The sequence below is a fragment of the Ranitomeya imitator genome, chromosome 3 (assembly GCF_032444005.1).
Source record: "Ranitomeya imitator isolate aRanImi1 chromosome 3, aRanImi1.pri, whole genome shotgun sequence".
In the NCBI taxonomy this organism is placed as follows: domain Eukaryota; kingdom Metazoa; phylum Chordata; class Amphibia; order Anura; family Dendrobatidae; genus Ranitomeya; species Ranitomeya imitator.
This window is the reverse complement of record NC_091284.1, coordinates 18,296,284-18,315,823: the sequence shown is the minus strand read 5'-3', so window position 1 is coordinate 18,315,823 and position 19,540 is coordinate 18,296,284. Positions and strand designations below refer to the sequence as shown.

At 44.8% G+C, this 19,540-nt stretch overlaps 1 protein-coding gene across 2 annotated transcripts in view; it reads left to right on the top strand.

The window, feature by feature from the left end:
• The window catches only part of LSAMP (limbic system associated membrane protein), a 1,005,909-nt gene that overhangs the window by 938,767 nt on the left and 47,602 nt on the right, over positions 1 to 19,540 (top strand). The gene's annotated exons all lie outside the window — the stretch shown is intronic.

Here is a 19,540-nt window from a genome sequence, read left to right as displayed (position 1 = left end):
TATATTCCCCAGCCTATTCCTCTACAGTGAGTATAAGAGTGTAGATATATATATACCCCAGCCTATTCCTCTACATATAAGAGCGTAGATATATATATATATATACTCCCGCCTATTCTTCTACAGTGAGTATAAGAGTGTAGATATATATATATATACACCAGCCTATTCCTCTACAGTGAGTATAAGAGCGTAGATATATATAGATTCAAGATTCAAGATTCAAAGAAGCTTTATTGGCAGGACCAAATACACATCAGTTTTGCCAAAGCAAGTGTATAGAGGCAATAGGGATAGGGACTGAGGGGATGTTGGGTAGGAGCTGTGGGGGGAGGTGGATGGGGCAGATCCAGGGTGGGGGCTATAGTCCATGGCATAGGGGAGATGGATGGGGCAGATCCAGGGTGGGGGCTATAGTCCATGGCATAGGGGAGGTGGATGGGGCAGGTCCAGGTTGGGGGCTATAGTCCATGGCATCATAGTTCTCTTTCTCGTAGTCTATGACATTCGCTCACATACCGCGCTGCTATCTCCACCGCTCTCTCTTCTTCTCCCAGCAAGATATAGGTTTTCTCTTCCTCCTTCATGGTGATGAAGTCTGGGAAGAGATGTGAGAGTCTCCTGAAGTGAGTGTCCCTCACTGCTGAGTATTTGGAGCAGTGTAGCAGGAAGTGGGTTTCGTCCTCTATGGCCTCCTGATCACAGTGTTGGCACAGTCTTTCCTCCCTGGGCTTGTAGCTCTGCCTGTGTCGGCCACATTCGATGGCCAGACTGTGGGCACTGAGTCTATATCGGCTCAGGATCTGGCGGTCTCTGGGGTCCGGGAGTTTCTCCAGATATGGGGCCAGTCTGTAGTCTCTCTGTAGGCTCCGGTACATGGTCAGTTTCTGTGAGCTGATGATATCATTCTTCCAGTCACTGACATACCTCTCCTGGCCTTCATCTGCCATCTTCCTAATTCCGGCTTTTGTCAGGTTGTTGTGATTGGTGTTCTGCTCCGGTTGGGTTTGGCTGGGCTGTTCCGGGGGTTCTGGTTTTTCTGTTTCACCTTCATGTATCAGGGCTTTATGGTGGTGGGAGCTTGGATTGCTCCTATGCAGGTGAGCCTGGAATGACAGCGCCCTCTTTAGAACTGTTAGGTGTAGAGGGAATCTGCCCAGCTCGGCCCGACAAGCACTGTTGGAGGTGCTCCGATGGACCTGAAGAAGGTGCTTGCAGAATTCCAGGTGGAATATTTCTGTTGGACTGGAGTCCCACTTTGACCAGTCTGGGTAGGTGTGAGGACCCCAGACTTCGCTGCCATACAGGAGGATTGGGGCGATGATGGAGTCGAAGATTTTTAGCCAGACCCTCACTGGTGGCTTCAGATGGTAGAGTGTCCTTCGGATGGCATAGAAGGTTTTGCAGGCCTTGTCTTTCAGGGTCTCTATGGCTTGTTTGAAGTTCCCTGACCGGTGAATCTCTAGGCCCAGGTAGGTATATTTGTCCGTTCCTGTGAGGTCGCAGTTGTTGAGGATAAATGATGGGTGTTGGTCTGATCTTCTCTTTCTCCTCTGGAACACCATGGTGTTGGTTTTCTTTAGGTTGACCGGTAGGGCCCAGGTGGAGCTGAATTTCTCTAGGATTTTCAGGTTGTCCTGGAGGCCTTTCTCGGTTGGTGACAGCAGCAGCAGGTCATCTGCATACAGCAGGAATTTCACCTGGGCATCGTGGAGGGTGAGACCTGGTGCTGAGGAGGATTCCAGGGCGGTAGCCAGCTCGTTGATGTAGATGTTGAAGAGCGTTGGGCTTAGGCTGCAGCCTTGTCTTACTCCGCGGCTCTGCTGGAAAAAAGCCGTTCTTTTGCCGCTCACACTCACGCTGCAGCTACTCTCGGTGTAGGAGCTTTTGATGACATCGTAGGTCTTTCCTCCTATTCCACTCTCCAGCAGTTTCAGGAATAAGCCCGGGTGCCACACTGAATCAAAAGCCTTTTTAAAGTCCACAAAGCAGGCGTATATCTTCCCATTCTTTGTATTGTAGACGTGTCTCTGAATGAGGCTGTGCAGAGTATAGATGTGGTCAGTGGTGCGGTGGTTCGGCATGAACCCTGCTTGGCTCTTGTTGAGGACGTTGTGCTCGGTGAGGAAGGTGAGGATCCTCTTGTTCAGGATACTGTTGAACAGTTTTCCCAGGTTGCTGCTGACGCATATGCCTCTGTAGTTAGCTGGGTCATACCTGTCCCCACTCTTGTGGATGGGTGTGATGAGGCCTTGGTTCCAGGTACGAGGGAAGTAGCCGGCACTCAGTACAATATTGAAGAGTTTAACCATTGCAGCCTGTATTTCTGGTGGGCTGTACTTCAGCATTTCTGGTAGGATTCCATCTAGGCCACCGGCTTTTCTACATCTTATGGAGGAGAGTCTCTCGGTTACTTCCTGTAGTGTTATAGGTGTATCCACCGGGTTTTGGAAGTTTTTGATTTTTTCCTCCATTGCTTTTAGTTTCGCCATTATGTTTTCCTGTTCTTGGCTTAGTCCTTCCTTTGGAATGTCTTTATAGAGGTCTCTGAAGTATTGGAGCCAGAGGTTGCCATTTTGGATATGGTTGTTGTTTTTCTTGTCTTTGGTGCCCATGTGGTTCCATAGTTCCCAGAAGGAGTTGTCTTGGAGGGCGTCTTGGAGTTGATTGAGCTTGGTAGAGATGTAACTCTGCTTCTTCCTCCTGAGGATGGTTTTGTACTGCTTTTGTATGGAGTCATAGGCTTCCCTCAGACCCAGGTGGTTGGGGTCTCTGTGTTTCTTGTTGGAGGCTGTTCTCAGGGTCTTCCGTACAGCTTTACATTCTCTGTCAAACCAGCCATTGACCTGTGTTTCTTTTGGTCTCTTGTAGTCGACTTTTTTAAGGTCAGACAGTCTGGCCATTGCGTAGAATATATTGTTGAGGTCCTTTGCTGCTTGGTTCACTCCCTCTGGGTTTGGCATGTACTCAAGGTTGTAGAAGTGGTGGAGCATCCGCTGTATTTCAAGTCTGCTGGAAGCTTCTTTATATCTTAGTGCCGACATTTTGGACCATTTATAGGATGGAGGCCGGGTGAAGAGGCCGCTCTGCTGTGGCTTCTGAGTGGATGGTTTCTCTGTAGATTTTATGTACAGAAGAAGTTGGCTGTGGTCTGACAGGTGCGTTTGTGGGGTGACTATGAAGGCGCTGACATCTGCCAGGTTCAGGTCTGTAATGGCGTAATCAACTACACTCCTCCCTACATGGGAGTTTAGTGTATACCTTCCTAAGGAGTCACCCTTGCTTCGTCCATTAAGGATATGAAGTCCTAAACTTTTACATACGTTCAGGAGCTTTCTGCCACTTTTGTTGACTGTACTGTCATAGCTGTTTCTCTCAGTGTGTACAGGGTCTTGGCCGTCATTCTCTGCTCCAAGTATGTAGATGTTTCCATCCGTGGTCAGGAAGTCTCTCTCTCTCCCTGTTCTTGCATTGAGGTCTCCAAAGATGAGAACTTTGCCCAGGGCCTGATAATGGGCGGCTTCTCTTTGTAAGATCTCGAAGCAGTCTGGATTGAAGTAGGGGGACTCAATATATATATATATAGGGGGACTCAATATATATATATATATATATATATATATATATACCCCAGCCTATTCCTCTACAGTATCAGAGCGTAGATATATATATATATATATATATATGTATATATATATACCCCAGCCTATTCCTCTGCAGTGAGTATCAGAGCGTAGATATATATATACCCGAGCCTATTCCTCTACAGTGAGTATAAGAGCGTAGATATATATATACCCCAGCCTATTCCTCTACAGTGAGTATAAGAGCGTAGATATATATATACCCCAGCCTATTCCTCTACAGTGAGTATAAGAGCGTAGATATATATATACCCCAGCCTATTCCTCTACAGTGAGTATAAGAGCGTAGATATATATATACCCCAGCCTATTCCTCTACAGTGAGTATAAGAGCGTAGATATATATATACCCCAGCCTATTCCTCTACAGTGAGTATAAGAGCGTAGATATATATATACCCCAGCCTATTCCTCTACAGTGAGTATTAGAGCGTAAATATATATATACCCCAGCCTATTCCTCTACAGTGAGTATAAGAGCGTAGATATATATATGCCCCAGCCTATTCCTCTACAGTGAGTATAAGAGCGTAGATATATATATACCCCAGCCTATTCCTCTACAGTGAGTATAAGAGCGTAGATATATATATACCCCAGCCTATTCCTCTACAGTGAGTATAAGAGCGTAGATATATATATACCCCAGCCTATTCCTCTACAGTGAGTATAAGAGCGTAGATATATATATACCCCAGCCTATTCCTCTACAGTGAGTATAAGAGCGTAGATATATATATACCCCAGCCTATTCCTCTACAGTGAGTATAAGAGCGTAGATATATATATACCCGAGCCTATTCCTCTACAGTGAGTATAAGAGCGTAGATATATATATACCCCAGCCTATTCCTCTACAGTGAGTATAAGAGCGTAGATATATATATACCCCAGCCTATTCCTCTACAGTGAGTATAAGAGCGTAGATATATATATACCCCAGCCTATTCCTCTACAGTGAGTATAAGAGCGTAGATATATATATACCCCAGCCTATTCCTCTACAGTGAGTATAAGAGCGTAGATATATATATACCCCAGCCTATTCCTCTACAGTGAGTATAAGAGCGTAGATATATATATACCCCAGCCTATTCCTCTACAGTGAGTATAAGAGCGTAGATATATATATACCCCAGCCTATTCCTCTACAGTGAGTATTAGAGCGTAAATATATATATACCCCAGCCTATTCCTCTACAGTGAGTATAAGAGCGTAGATATATATATGCCCCAGCCTATTCCTCTACAGTGAGTATAAGAGCGTAAATATATATATACCCCAGCCTATTCCTCTACAGTGAGAATAAGAGCGTAGATATATATATACCCCAGCCTATTCCTCTACAGTGAGTATAAGAGCGTAAATATATATATACCCCAGCCTATTCCTCTACAGTGAGTATAAGAGCGTAGATATATATATACCCCAGCCTATTCCTCTACAGTGAGTATAAGAGCGTAGATATATATATTCCCCAGCCTATTCCTCTACAGTGAGAATAAGAGCGTAGATATATATATTCCCCAGCCTATTCCTCTACAGTGAGTATAAGAGTGTAGATATATATATACCCCAGCCTATTCCTCTACATATAAGAGCGTAGATATATATATATACTCCCGCCTATTCTTCTACAGTGAGTATAAGAGTGTAGATATATATATATATATACACCAGCCTATTCCTCTATAGTGAGTATAAGAGCGTATATATATATATATACCCCAGCCTATTCCTCTACAGTGAGTATAAGAGCGCACATACAGTGGGGCAAAAAAGTATTTAGTCAGTCAGCAATAGTGCAAGTTCCACCACTTAAAAAGATGAGAGGCGTCTGTAATTTACATCATAGGTAGACCTCAACTATGGGAGACAAACTGAGAAAAAAAAATCCAGAAAATCACATTGTCTGTTTTTTTAATATTTTATTTGCATATTATGGTGGAAAATAAGTATTTGGTCAGAAACAAAATTTCATCTCAATACTTTGTAATATATCCTTTGTTGGCAATGACAGAGGTCAAACGTTTTCTGTAAGTCTTCACAAGGTTGCCACACACTGTTGTTGGTATGTTGGCCCATTCCTCCATGCAGATCTCCTCTAGAGCAGTGATGTTTTTGGCTTTTCGCTTGGCAACACGGACTTTCAACTCCCTCCAAAGGTTTTCTATAGGGCTGAGATCTGGAGACTGGCTAGGCCACTCCAGGACCTTGAAATGCTTCTTACGAAGCCACTCCTTCGTTGCCCTGGCAGTGTGCTTTGGATCATTGTCATGTTGAAAGACCCAGCCACGTTTCATCTTCAATGCCCTTGCTGATGGAAGGAGATTTGCACTCAAAATCTCACGATACATGGCCCCATTCATTCTTTCATGTACCCGGATCAGTCGTCCTGGCCCCTTTGCAGAGAAACAGCCCAAAAGCATGATGTTTCCACCACCATGCTTTACAGTAGGTATGGTGTTTGATGGATGCAACTCAGTATTCTTTTTCCTCCAAACACGACAAGTTGTGTTTCTACCAAACAGTTCCAGTTTGGTTTCATCAGACCATAGGACAGTCTCCCAAAACTCCTCTGGATCATCCAAATGCTCTCTAGCAAACTTCACACGGGCCCGGACATGTACTGGCTTAAGCAGTGGGACACGTCTGGCACTGCAGGATCTGAGTCCATGGTGGCGTAGTGTGTTACTTATGGTAGGCCTTGTTACATTGGTCCCAGCTCTCTGCAGTTCATTCACTAGGTCCCCCCGCGTGGTTCTGGGATTTTTGCTCACCGTTCTTGTGATCATTCTGACCCCACGGGGTGGGATTTTGCGTGGAGCCCCAAATCGAGGGAGATTATCAGTGGTCTTGTATGTCTTCCATTTTCTAATTATTGCTCCCACTGTTGATTTCTTCACTCCAAGCTGGTTGGCTATTGCAGATTCAGTCTTCCCAGCCTGGTGCAGGGCTACAATTTTGTTTCTGGTGTCCTTTGACAGCTCTTTGGTCTTCACCATAGTGGAGTTTGGAGTCAGACTGTTTGAGGGTGTGCACAGGTGTCTTTTTATACTGATAACAAGTTTAAACAGGTGTCATTACTACAGGTAATGAGTGGAGGAAAGAGGAGACTCTTAAAGAAGAAGTTACAGGTCTGTGAGAGCCAGAAATCTTGATTGTTTGTTTCTGACCAAATACTTATTTTCCACCATAAAATGCAAAAAAATGATAAAAAAAACAGACAATGTGATTTTCTGGATTTTTTTTTCTCAGTTTGGCCATGTTCACACAGTGCGTTTTTTACCGCGGAACCGCGGCGGTTTTGCCGCTGCGGTTCCGCAGCTGTTTTCCATGCAGGGTACAGTACACTGTACCCTATGGAAAACAGGACACACTGTGCACATGGTCCGGAAATTGTAAAAAAAAAGCCGCGCTGAATAGCTCCCGGAAAAAAGAAGGAGCATGTCAATTCTTCTTCCTGAACCGCAGCGGTTCTGCACCCATAGACCTCCATTGTGAGGTCAAAATCGCAGTAAAACCCGCAGATCAAAAATATATCTGCGGGTTTTACTGCGATTTGATGTGCAGAACCGCTGCAGCAGGAAGTGCGGGGGAGCGGGCGGAAGTGCGTGGGCGGAGTGTGGCTGCCCCCCCGTGCTCCGATCCCGCCCCCCCGTGCTCCGATGCCCCCCCCGTGCTCCGATGCCCCCCCCCCAGTGCTCCGATGCCCCCCCCGTGCCCTAATCTCCCCCCCTTATACTTACCCGGCGTCCCGGTGTCCGTCCGGCCGTCTTCTCCCTGGGCGCCGCCATCTTGCAAAATGGCGGGCGCATGCGCAGTGCGCCCGCCGAATCTGCCGGCCGGCAGATTCGCTCCAAAGTGCATTTTGATCACTGAGATATAACCTATCTCAGTGATCAAAATAAAAAAATAGTAAATGACACCCCCCCCACTTTGTCACCCCCATTGGTAGGGACAATAAAAAAATTAAGAATTTTTTTTTTTTTTTTTCACTAAGGTTAGAATAGGGTTAGGGTTAGGGTTAGGGGTAGGGTTAGGGGTAGGGTTAGGGGTAGGGTTAGGGGTAGGGGTAGGGTTAGGGGTAGGGTTAGGGGTAGGGTTAGGGTTAGGGGTAGGGGTAGGGTTAGGGGTAGGGTTAGGGTATTTTCAGCCATTTTAGCCCTAAAAAGCTTCCTAGGAAACACAGTAAAAAAAGGATAAAAAAACGCATCAAAAAACGCATCAAAAACACATCAAAAAAGGACAAAAAAAGGACCTGCGTTTTCTGCCAAGAGCTGCAGTTTTTTAAAAAAACTGTCCTGAAAAAAAAAGGATGGAAATCCTGAACGTGTGAACATACCCTTAGTCTCCCATAGTTGAGGTCTACCTATGATGTAAATTACAGACGCCTCTCATCTTTTTAAGTGGTGGAACTTGCACTATTGCTGACTGACTAAATACTTTTTTGCCCCACTGTATATATATTCTCCAGCCTATTCCTCTATAGTGAGTATAAGAGCGTAGATATTTATATATATATATATATATATATATATATAGCATATTCCTCCACAGTGAGTATAAGAGCGTATTCCATTCCAAAGACATACTGATAGGGAACTTAGATTGTGAGCCCCAACGGGGACAGTGATGATAATGTGTGCAAAACTGTAAAAGCGCTGCGGAATATGTTAGCGCTATATAAAAAATAAAGATTATTAAAGATTATTATTATAAGAGCACACACATATATATATATACTCCAGCCTATTCCTCTACAGTGAGTATAAGAGCACACACAGTGGCGTAACTACCGCGGTCGCAGCGGTCGCCATTGCGACCGGGCCCAGCAGGTCAGGGGCCCGGGGCCAGCAGGTCGGACTGTCCATCGGCAGAAGAGCCGGTGCCAGTAGTGGGCCAATCGGAGGAGCCGTTGCCTTGGCAGTGGGCGTGGCTGGTGACGTCTGGGTGGGGCCGTTGTCCCTGTGCGATGCGGAAGTTGGCCCTCAGCAGTGAGGCGGGTGGACCGGAAGACTGTGTGAGGAGCGGGGATGTCCGTCTAGGGTAGTGTAGTGCCGGGAGTCCCGGAGTGTTACGGAGGGAGCAGTCGAGACCGCGTCCTGTTCCAGCTATGAGTGAGTGCTGGGGAAAAGTTCGGGTTTTAGTGGGGGGAGGTGGTCCGCAGCCGGGTAGTGACAGGAGCTGGGTGGCACACACTGTATATCCCGTCACCTGCCCGCTCACTGCTCTGCCACCTCCACAGTGTGGGGGCCAGGGTGAGCTGCTAATGGGTGACACGAGAAGGCTGGTGTCCTGGAATTGATGTGACACAGTGATCACTAGGGGTCTTCATACTGGTGACTCCTGAGTGATCAGTGCCCTGTACTATGCCCAGCACAGAGTGTAGTGGCTCAGGTCTGTGCCCACTGTAATGTAGTACCCTGGACCTGTGGGTGTACCCCCTGTGTGGTCACATCATTCGGCTCTGGTCTGGAGTTATTGTAGGTGCTGTACCTATATCTGAGACAATGGGAGCCGCTGCACTGTTCCTCCCCCTCCCCCCGCCAGTGCCGCCGCCGCATTTAAATATACCGGTGTCTATGACCTGTATATATCCCTGTGTGGGCTGTGCTCTATATACCCCTGTGTGGGCTGTGCTCTATATACCCCTGTGTGGGCTGTGCTCTATATAACCCTGTGTGGGCTGTGCTGTATATACCCCTGTGTGGGCTGTGCTGTATATACCCCTGTGTGGGCTGTGCTGTATATACCCCTGTGTGGGCTGTGCTGTATATATCCCTGTGTGGGCTGTGCTCTATATATCCCTGTGTGGGCTGTGCTCTATATATCCCTGTGTGGGCTGTGCTCTATATATCCCTGTGTGGGCTGTGCTGTATATCAATGTGCGGGCTGTGCTGGATATACCACTGTGCGGGCTGTGCTGGATATACCACTGTGCGGGCTGTGCTGGATATACCACTGTGCGGGCTATGCTGGATATACCACTGTGCGGGCTGTGCTGGATATACCACTGTGCGGGCTGTGCTGGATATACCACTGTGCGGGCTGTGCTGGATATACCACTGTGCGGGCTGTGCTGGATATACCACTGTGCGGGCTATGCTGGATATACCACTGTGCGGGCTGTGCTGGATATACCACTGTGCGGGCTATGCTGGATATACCACTGTGCGGGCTGTGCTGGATATACCACTGTGCGGGCTATGCTGGATATACCACTGTGCGGGCTGTGCTGTATATACCACTGTCCGGGCTGTGCTGGATATACCACTGTGCGGGCTATGCTGGATATACCACTGTGCGGGCTATGCTGGATATACCACTGTGCGGGCTGTGCTGGATATACCACTGTGCGGGCTGTGCTGGATATACCACTGTGCGGGCTGTGCTGGATATACCACTGTGCGGGCTGTGCTGGATATACCACTGTGCGGGCTATGCTGGATATACCACTGTGCGGGCTGTGCTGTATATACCACTGTGCGGGCTGTGCTGGATATACCACTGTGCGGGCTGTGCTGGCACCCAACACCATGTTGCAGTGCAGGAGATTCCTCCTGCACGGCAACAGTCCGAGGCGTATCTAAGGGAAGGGGGGGGGGGCGGGGGGGCCCCATTTGGAAGTTCGCACCGGGGCCCGTAACTTTGTAGTTACGCCACTGAGCACACACACACATATATATATATATATACCCCAGCCTATTCCTCTATAGTGAGTATAAGAGCGTAGATATATATATATACACCAGCCTATTCCTCTATAGTGAGTATAAGAGCGTATATATATATATACCCGAGCCTATTCCTCTATAGTGAGTATAAGAGCGTAGATATATATATACCTGAGCCTATTCCTCTATAGTGAGTATAAGAGAGTAGATATATATATACCTGAGCCTATTCCTCTACAGTGAGTATAAGAGCGTAAATATATACATATATATTTATATATATACACTCCAGCCTATTCCTCTATAATGAGTATGAGAGTGCATAATATATATATATATATATATATATATATATATATATATGGTTTTCTTCTGATGACTCTTCCATGACGGCCAGGTTTGTACAGGTGTCTCTGAACAGTAGAACAATGTACCACAACTCCAGTCTCTGCGGACTTCAGATTTGCCTCTTGCTCCTACGAGCAACTCTCACTGAGATTTTGCTTGGTCTCCCAGTCATTATCTTGACCTCCACTGTTCCTGGTAGTTGCCATTTCTTATTTACATTTCAAACTGAGGAAACGGCAACTTGAAAACTCTTTGCCTTTTTTTATAGCTTTCTCCTGCTTTGTGAATCTCCACCATTTTCATTCTCAGAGTGCTCGGCAGCTGCTTAGAGGAAATCATGGCTGCTGTGTTTTGGCACAAGGTTAGAGGAAGCTGGGTTTTTATAATGCCGGGAAATTTGCATCACCTGGTCTTTCCTAAAGATGATAGTGAACAAGCCATAACCCTAACAGGCTTATTAAGGTCTGAAACCTTGGTCAAAGTTATCTGAGCACACAAATCCCCAAAGGTGCCCAAATTTTTGCATCAACCCATTTTCCTTTTTGTAATTTTTAAACTGTAAAAGATGAAAGATTTTTTTTTTTTGCCTAAAATAGAAAAGAAATGTGTCATGTGTAGCTTTAGTCCTTTTAGAGATCATTTAAAATTCAACTTGCTTAACTGTTCACGATAACAGTAATTTTGACCAGGGGTGCCCAAACTTTTACATGCCGCTGTATATCTACACCGTACTATTCCTCTATAATGAGTATAAGAGTACATATAAAACAGGGGAAATAAGTATTGAACCCGTCACCAGTTTTATAAGTAAATCTATATCTAAAGGCACTATTGACATTCTCACGAGATGTCGGTAACAACACATCCAATCCACCCAGATAAGGAAATCACCATAGATGTTTAAATATTAAGTTATGCGTAATAATAAGAAATGTCTGAGGGAAAAAACATTGAACAGATGAAGAAAGTGAGGTGCAAAAAGCTGTGGAAAGTCCTGACACCGGCTGAAATCAACAGTAATTAGAAAGCAATCCTGCTACATAGTGACAAATAATATCAGTTGGTTCAACTAATGGCCTATAAAAGATGTCTCATTACCTCAGGGGGCCACACAAGAAACATCTCATGATGGGTAAAAAAAAAGTGAGCTGTCTCAAGACCTTCATTACCTTATTGTTGAAAATCATACTGATATCATTGGTTACAGAATAATATCTAAACTGCTGAAGGTTCCAGTGAGCACTGTTGGGGCCATAATCACCATAAACCGGCCACAACCAGGTGTTTCCAGCAATTTTTCAGATAGAGGAGTGAAAGGAATTATCAGAAGAGTTGTCAAAGATGCAAGGACCAATGTGGAGAGCCAAGGACCATCTGTGGAGAGCTACAGAAAGATCAGGAATCAGCAGGTTCAATTGTTTAACAGAAAGTTATAAGTAATGCACTCACCCATCATGGCCTGTATACATGCTTGCCACATAAGATCCATTGCTGAACAAAAAGCATGTTCAAGGACATTTACAGTTTGAGCATCAACATTTAGACAAGCTTGTGAAATACTGAATGTAGTCTGGTCAGATCAAACCAAAATTGAACTCTTTGGATGCCATAGTACACACCATAATTGGAGGCCAAAAGGCACTAAATATTACTCCAAAAACACCATACCAACAGTGAAGTTTGGAGGTGGGAACAATGTGGTGTGGGACAGTTTTTCAGCATACGGCACTGGCAAACTACATATAAATGAAGAAAGGATGAATAGACAAATGTACTGAGACATGCTCTATAAAAATCTGCTGCATTCTACCAGGATGATGAAGATGAAACGACACTTCAACAAGACAATGATCCCAAACACACAGCCATGGACACTTTCAATTAATTTCAGAGAAAGAAAATAAAGCTGCTAGAATAGCCAAGCCGATCACCGGACCTGAATCCAACAGAAAATATATGGAAGGAACTAAAGCTCAGAGTTCATAGAAGGAGCCACCGAAAAGTAGAGGATGTGAAGAGAGTTTGTGTGGAAGAGGAGGACAAAAACACATCTGAGCAATGTCTGCGACTAGTTTCTCCATACAGAATTATATTTACTTAGAAAATTGGTGACGTGTTCAATACTTATTTTACCTGTTTACACCATCCTGTACCTCTATAGTGAGTATTACAATACACATATATATACACCAAACTATACCTCTATAGGGAGCATACACATACATATACATATATACTCCAGTCCATATTTTAATAGTGAAGATAGCGAACACACCTCAAAAATCACCTCCGTTTGAATGTCTATATTAAATGGATTTCCTCATTACTTTTCTTTGCTCAGTTTTTTTTTTTTCAGAATTTCTAATTTATTGGACGCTGGATTAATAGCATTCTATACAGTGTAATTCTACTATACGATACCCAATGTGTGTAACATAGTAAGCAGTAAATACAGTTCCCTATAAATAAATGACACTCGCTCGATACATTTGGTGAATACAATTTCCGTAGAACAATAAGTTCCACCAAGTGTGATGAATAAAATAATGCCGCTCTCTGGAGATTTAAAGATACAGTTGTTTGTCGGAGTCATAAATAATGTATTTTGCGGGTTATTAAATATTCATGATGCGGACGGCTTCACCGACGCTCCGTGACATGGGATTTTTTTTTTTTGAAAGCCCTAAATGTTTGAGAAGCTTTTAAATGTCTCTATATCTTGTCCGTTGCTTAAAAGTGCAATTGAGTTTAATGCGCTGAGTGCTTTGCAGCTTGTATTAAGTGGCAGCATGTCATTAGGTTAAGGAGGAGGAAGATGCTTTGGAACGCCAATCTCGGGAACCATCTTTATTTGAAGCAGTTTATGTGTTAAGAAGAAGAGTGAACCGCTCTACTGGGGGGGAATGTGCGGCTGACTATCAGGGATACAAATACTGTGGTGCAGGAGCAGACATATCATTGGTACAACCTGTGCAGCCCAAGAGGACCAAGAGGTAACGGGGCCCTTATATTGTTCTTGCACAGGATCCCTTTCCTGTCTGCGTCCGCCTAGAGATGAGCGAGCACTAAAATGTTCAAAAATTGGAAATTCCAGTTTGAAGGAAGCAAGAACTGCCAAAAATATGATGGAAGAGGGACTGTATTAGATATAAAGGAGGCCTCATGCATATTCTGTTTACATTGTCATGTAGTGGTACTTCTAGACTCATAAAGGCTATGCACTAAATACAAAGCCTGCCAAAAATTACAAGCAGGGTCATCTATGCACCACTGAAAGCACCAACTGGACAGCCTCATAAAAAATTAAGAAATTGTAGTTGTGGTACTTCGATACTCATAAAGGCTTTGCACAAAGTGCAAAGCCCGGATAAAATTATAAGTAGGGTCATCCAGTCATCCATAGACCCTAGAAGGCAACAACTGGCGCGCCTCATACAAATATTGAACATGAAATTCACGTTATGTACTTCTGTCATCTGGTAGTGTGGAAAAGTTGGGGCTGATCCAAGCTTTGTGCATTTTTATCAGAGTGAGCCTGTCAGCACTTTCTGTTGACAGGCAAAAGTGCCTGTCTGTCTTGACCCCCCCCCCCCCACACACACACCAATGGCACTAAAACATTGCTTCTACAAGATGCAAACGGCAGGGTAGCACAACACCTCCAAGGCATAGAGGGACAGCTCATACCAGGTGTCCAGCTTTGAGACCCAAAAGCTGAAGATAGCAGAAGAATTAGGGAGTGTGCTGGTTTTGTTGGCAAGGTATTGTGTGACCATCTTTAAAAACTTTTCCCTCCTTGTCAAAATTTCCCAGTCATCGGGGTCTGGACGCTGGGAGGGTGTCATGAAATTGGCCCAGGCCTTTGACAGTGTACCCCTGCGTCTGCTGTACCTGTGTGGGTCTCACTCGCCTCTCCTCCGTGGTTGGCCAAGGAAGCTTGGCCCCTGCCGCTGGCACTGTCTGATGGGAATTAAATCAACATATTTTCCACAATGGTCTTCTGGTATAGATCTGGTAAAGATGCTAGGTTCTACTTGTAGCGTTAGTTTAGCAGGGTGAACAACCAGTACTCTTTTTTTTTTTGTTCAAGATGAATGCAACACAAGCGTCACGGAAAAGGCAGCATTACAAAAAACAGTCATATGTACCAAGGTCTCTAGAGCCAACACTTCCCTGTCTGCACCATAATGACGACTCTCCATCTCCTCCTCCCTCTCTTGCTCCTCATTCCTCTTCTAAGCCCATCCACGTAGCAGAGACAGGACAAAGCTTATGTGGCTACTTGTTGTGAATTCTGTTATCGAACTCCCTCCTGTGGTCATGAACGGTACTTCGGCGAGTTCTGTCCATGGACTCCCTCTGGTGGCTGTGAGTGGAGCTGCTGGTTCTGAGGTTCCTTCCACAGGTGACCTAGTTTAGTCTTGGCTGGCTGCTCTATTTAACTCCACTCTGATCGTTACTTCATGCCAGCTGTCAATGTTCTTGTACTGGTTCAGTTCGCTCTTGGATCTTTCTGGTGACCTGTCTACTCCAGCAGAAGCTAAGTCCCTGCTAGTTATTATTTGTTCATTATTTCCTTGTCCAGCTTGGTATCATGATTTTGCCTTGCTAGCTGGAAGCTCTGGGATGCAGAGTGGCACCTCCGCACCGTGAGTCGGTGCGGAGGTCTTTTTGCATATTCTGTGTGGTCTTTTGTAGTTTTTTGTGCTGACCTCGGTCTGTTTAGTAAGTCTGGCCTCCCTTTGCTGATACCTGTTTCATTTCTGTGTTTGTGACTTTCATCTTTACTCACAGTCAATATATGTGGGGGGCTGCCTTTTCCTTTGGGGAATTTCTCTGAGGCAAGGTAGGCTTTATTTTCCATCTCTAGGGCTAGTTAGCTCTTAGGCTGTGAAGAGGCGTCTAGGTAGAGTTAGGTACGCTCCACGGCTATTTCTAGTTGTGTGATAGGATTAGGGGTTGCGGTCAGCAGAGCTCCCACTTCCCAGAACTTGTCCTGTGTGAGTTTACCCATCAGGTCGTTCCGGGTGCTCCTAGCCACCAGGTCCTCTGTTGCGGCAGCTCCTAATCCTCCTCTTCCTCTTCCTCAGCTTCCACCTCCTCATTGTTACCCAGTCGGCCCTGCAGACGAGATGAGGCTGGGCTTGGTAGTATTTCCCTGCCTTATCTCTTCCTCCTTCTCCACCTGGTCTGCATGCAAAGCTTCATGTTTAATTGCTATTAGCGACTATTTAAGTAGGCACAAAAGCGGGATCGTTGCGCTGATAATGGCATTGTCACTGCACACCATCTTTGTGGAGTCCTGAAAGTCTTGGAGAACCGCACAGTCAGACATCCATGCCCACTCTTCGGTTGTTATGTGTAGAAGCTGACGAGTATACCGACGGGTAAGTTGGAGCTGATATTCCACAACTGGGCTCTGCTGCTCACAAAGCCTTGCCAGCATGTTCAGTGTGGAGTTCCAGCACATGGTTATGTCGCACACCAGTCAGTGTGACCTGGCACTTGCAGGCACTTCTACAGCACTGCCAGAGCGGCTGCAGGTGTAACCAACTTGCGGAAATGGGTGCTGATGCTGCGTACCTTGATCAGAAGCTCTGGCAAATCTGGGTAGGTTTTCAGTAACCGCTGAACTACCAAGTTGAGCACTTGTGCCAAGCATGGTATGTGTGTGAGCTTGCCAAGCTTCACAGCTGCCTCCAGGTTATGGCCATTATTACACACGATCATGCCTGGTTGTAGGTCCAGCAGCAAAAACCACAGATCTTACTGATTTGTTATTCCTTTCAATAACTCTGCCGCATTGTGCGATTTATCTCATAGACAAAGTAGCTTCAGCAGAGCCTGTTTCTGCTTTTCTGAGGCAGTGCTGTATGGATGACTAATTGAATCCAAACAAATTTTTCCACGCTTTTTTGGTGGGTTTTATACCATCGAAATGTACCGCACTAGCACTTAATACTCTATGGATGAGCAATAGAATACCAAAAAAATATTGAACGCTTTTTTGGAAAGTTATATACTATGGAAATGTACCACAGATTATGTAACAGTATATAGATGAGTACATGAATACTGACAATTTTTTTCAATGCTTTTTGGAGTCTTATATACCACAGAAATGTCATAGAAAGCACCTAATACTGTATGGATGAGTAAGTGAATCCAGACAAATTTTTTAATGCTTTTTTGGAGTTTTATACACCAATGTAGCCTAGAGCATGTAACATTTTTCCCCATTCTTTGAAGGGTTATATACCACCGAAATGTGCTACAGAACTCTATGGATGAGTAATATAATACCAAAAAAATTTGCATGCTTTTTTGGAGTGTTATATATGACAGAAATGTACCACAGAGCACACAATAATATATGGATGAGTAATTGAATACTGAAAAATGTTTCAAAGCTATTTTGGACACTTATATAATACTGACATTTCCACCAAGCACCTAATACTCTATGGATAACAATATAATCAATTTTTTTATCCAAAAAATAAAATGTTAGTGTTAAGGCTGGGTTTAGGGTGATTGTAAGGGCTGAGACTAGTGTTAGGGCTAGTGTTAGGGTGAGTGTTAAGGCTAGGACTAGTTTCAGAGTTAAGGCTGGGGTTAGGGTGATTGTAAGACTAGTCGTAGGGATAGGGCTAGAACTACAGTAGGATTAGGGTGAATTCCTGATATAACTTACAGTGGCCAGCAGTACCTTAATAACAACACAAAAGAGATAAACAAATGTTTTATAAAGTGCCCCCCTAATAGTGCCATAAGGTGCCATAAAACTCAGTGCCTAGATACCAACAACATATTGCAATCCCCAAGTACAGAGGCAATCCGCATTCATATATATAGAGCCATAGACTTCTGACATAACAGTGCCATACAGTGCTCCTATAATATGACTAGGTCTAAATATTAGTGTTACAGTGGAAATATTATGATTTATAAAACACAGTAGCACAGTATCTACTGTGACACGTTTGCAATGCATCCCACACTTGTCCCTGTAGGATTTATAGGGGATGTGCACTACAAGTACCTGCAAATCTTGCCTATGCATATTAAACCATGAAGTAGTAGGGCAGCGCAGCGTATGTAGGGCAGCTGAGCAGTCTGTGTGCAGCGCTGCTCTTCTCAACCAGTGGGAGATTTCTATTGGGCTGCATCGCCACCTAGTGGTCAATTTTGCTGCTGCAGCTCAGTTGTCATAAGACTGTTCACCTGCCCCCAGAATATGGATATAACCTTATAGATGAATTTGATCTAATCTGTGTGAATGGCGCACATCTCTCTTACAGCAGTCGGTGCCTACAGCTTAGAAGCTAATTACAAATGCCATTATACGAGGGGTCGGGGCAGACCGGGATCTGAGAGCCGCCATCCGGTCAGCTCTGAGCCGTACGCTACTCTATTATACAGTGACCTATATCCACTGCACTTTATAGAAGGATTATATTACGGCTGCCTATTACGGACGGTATTAATGTTATAATCTCCATTTGCTTTTCACTGAATATGTATTTTGCCGGGTTAAAAATCTCGTAAATCAATGAACTGTGCGGATAATTATATCTTGTGGGTTATTGACGTCAAGAACCGAGGAAGGACTTAAATAAATGTAAAGCTGAAAAACATTCTGGACGTGTGTGTTAACCCCTTCCCACCCATCTCATCTAATTTACGGTCCCCTCTGCCATTTACATCCTCCAAACTACAGTCATACTGATTGCTGCTTTCTTGGATGCAGGAGATGCCTCTTTTGCACTTAGTCCATTGCCACTGAAGCCAATGACATCTTTAATGACCTTACAGTCCACGATACTGGGCCCCGTCCTGTAATAATGTCTCCCATTCTGGCCCCTTCCATTAAGAATGTCCCCCTTCTTGAGCCACTTCCTGGCATAATGTTCTTCATCCTGGCCCCTTCCAGGTATAATGTCCCCCATCCTCGCCCCTTCCTGTAATAATGTCCCCATCCTAACCCCTTCCAGGTATAATGTCCCCCATTTGCATCCCCTTCCTGGTATTAGGTCCTCCAACCTGACCTGTTCCTGGTATAATGTTCACTGTCCTCTCCCCTTCCTGTAATCCTGTCCCCCATCCTCGCTCCTTCCTGTAATAATGTCCCCCCATCCTGGTTCCTTCCTGTAATAATGTCCCCACCCCAACCCCTTCCAGGTATAATGTCCCCCATTTGCATCCCCTTCCTGGAATTAGGTCCTCCAACCTGACCCTTTCCTGGTATAATGTTCACTGTCATCTCCCCTTCCTGTAATACTGTCCCCCATTTTCAACCCCTTCCCGTAATAATGTCCACATCCTTGTTGGTATAATGTCTCCCTTTCCTGGTTTAATGTCCTCCATCCTGGGCCCCATCCGGTTATAATGTCGTTGCCATATGCCGCCCGTTACTAGTACACTAACATTAGCTGCCGACGTTGGATTGACCGGCGCCGTGTGTCGCAGTGAAGGGATCCGGCGGGTCTCTGCACCACATTTCAGCTGAGTGTGCGTCTTTGGACATAAATTACATTCTGCACCTTCCTTGAATGTCCTTGTACACAGATCTCTTTTATATAGAGATTATGTGTTTCCTGTCACTCGTCTTTTACCCAAAATTAAAAGCAATGTATCGAAATTAGGTGCAATTTCAAACTAAATCCCCCCCGGCCACCACATTTTCTCTGTTTTACCCCCATCCTTTCTGGTTCTGCCCCTTTTATATTTGTTTTTCTGGATTTTTTTACCCTCCTGACCCCTGGTTTCTGCCATGATCTGTATCTATGTCACAAATATCAGGGATGGGATTGTATTGGTTTCATATAAATTAATTTGAATCAATGTGTTATAAATAGTTCCGCAACTTT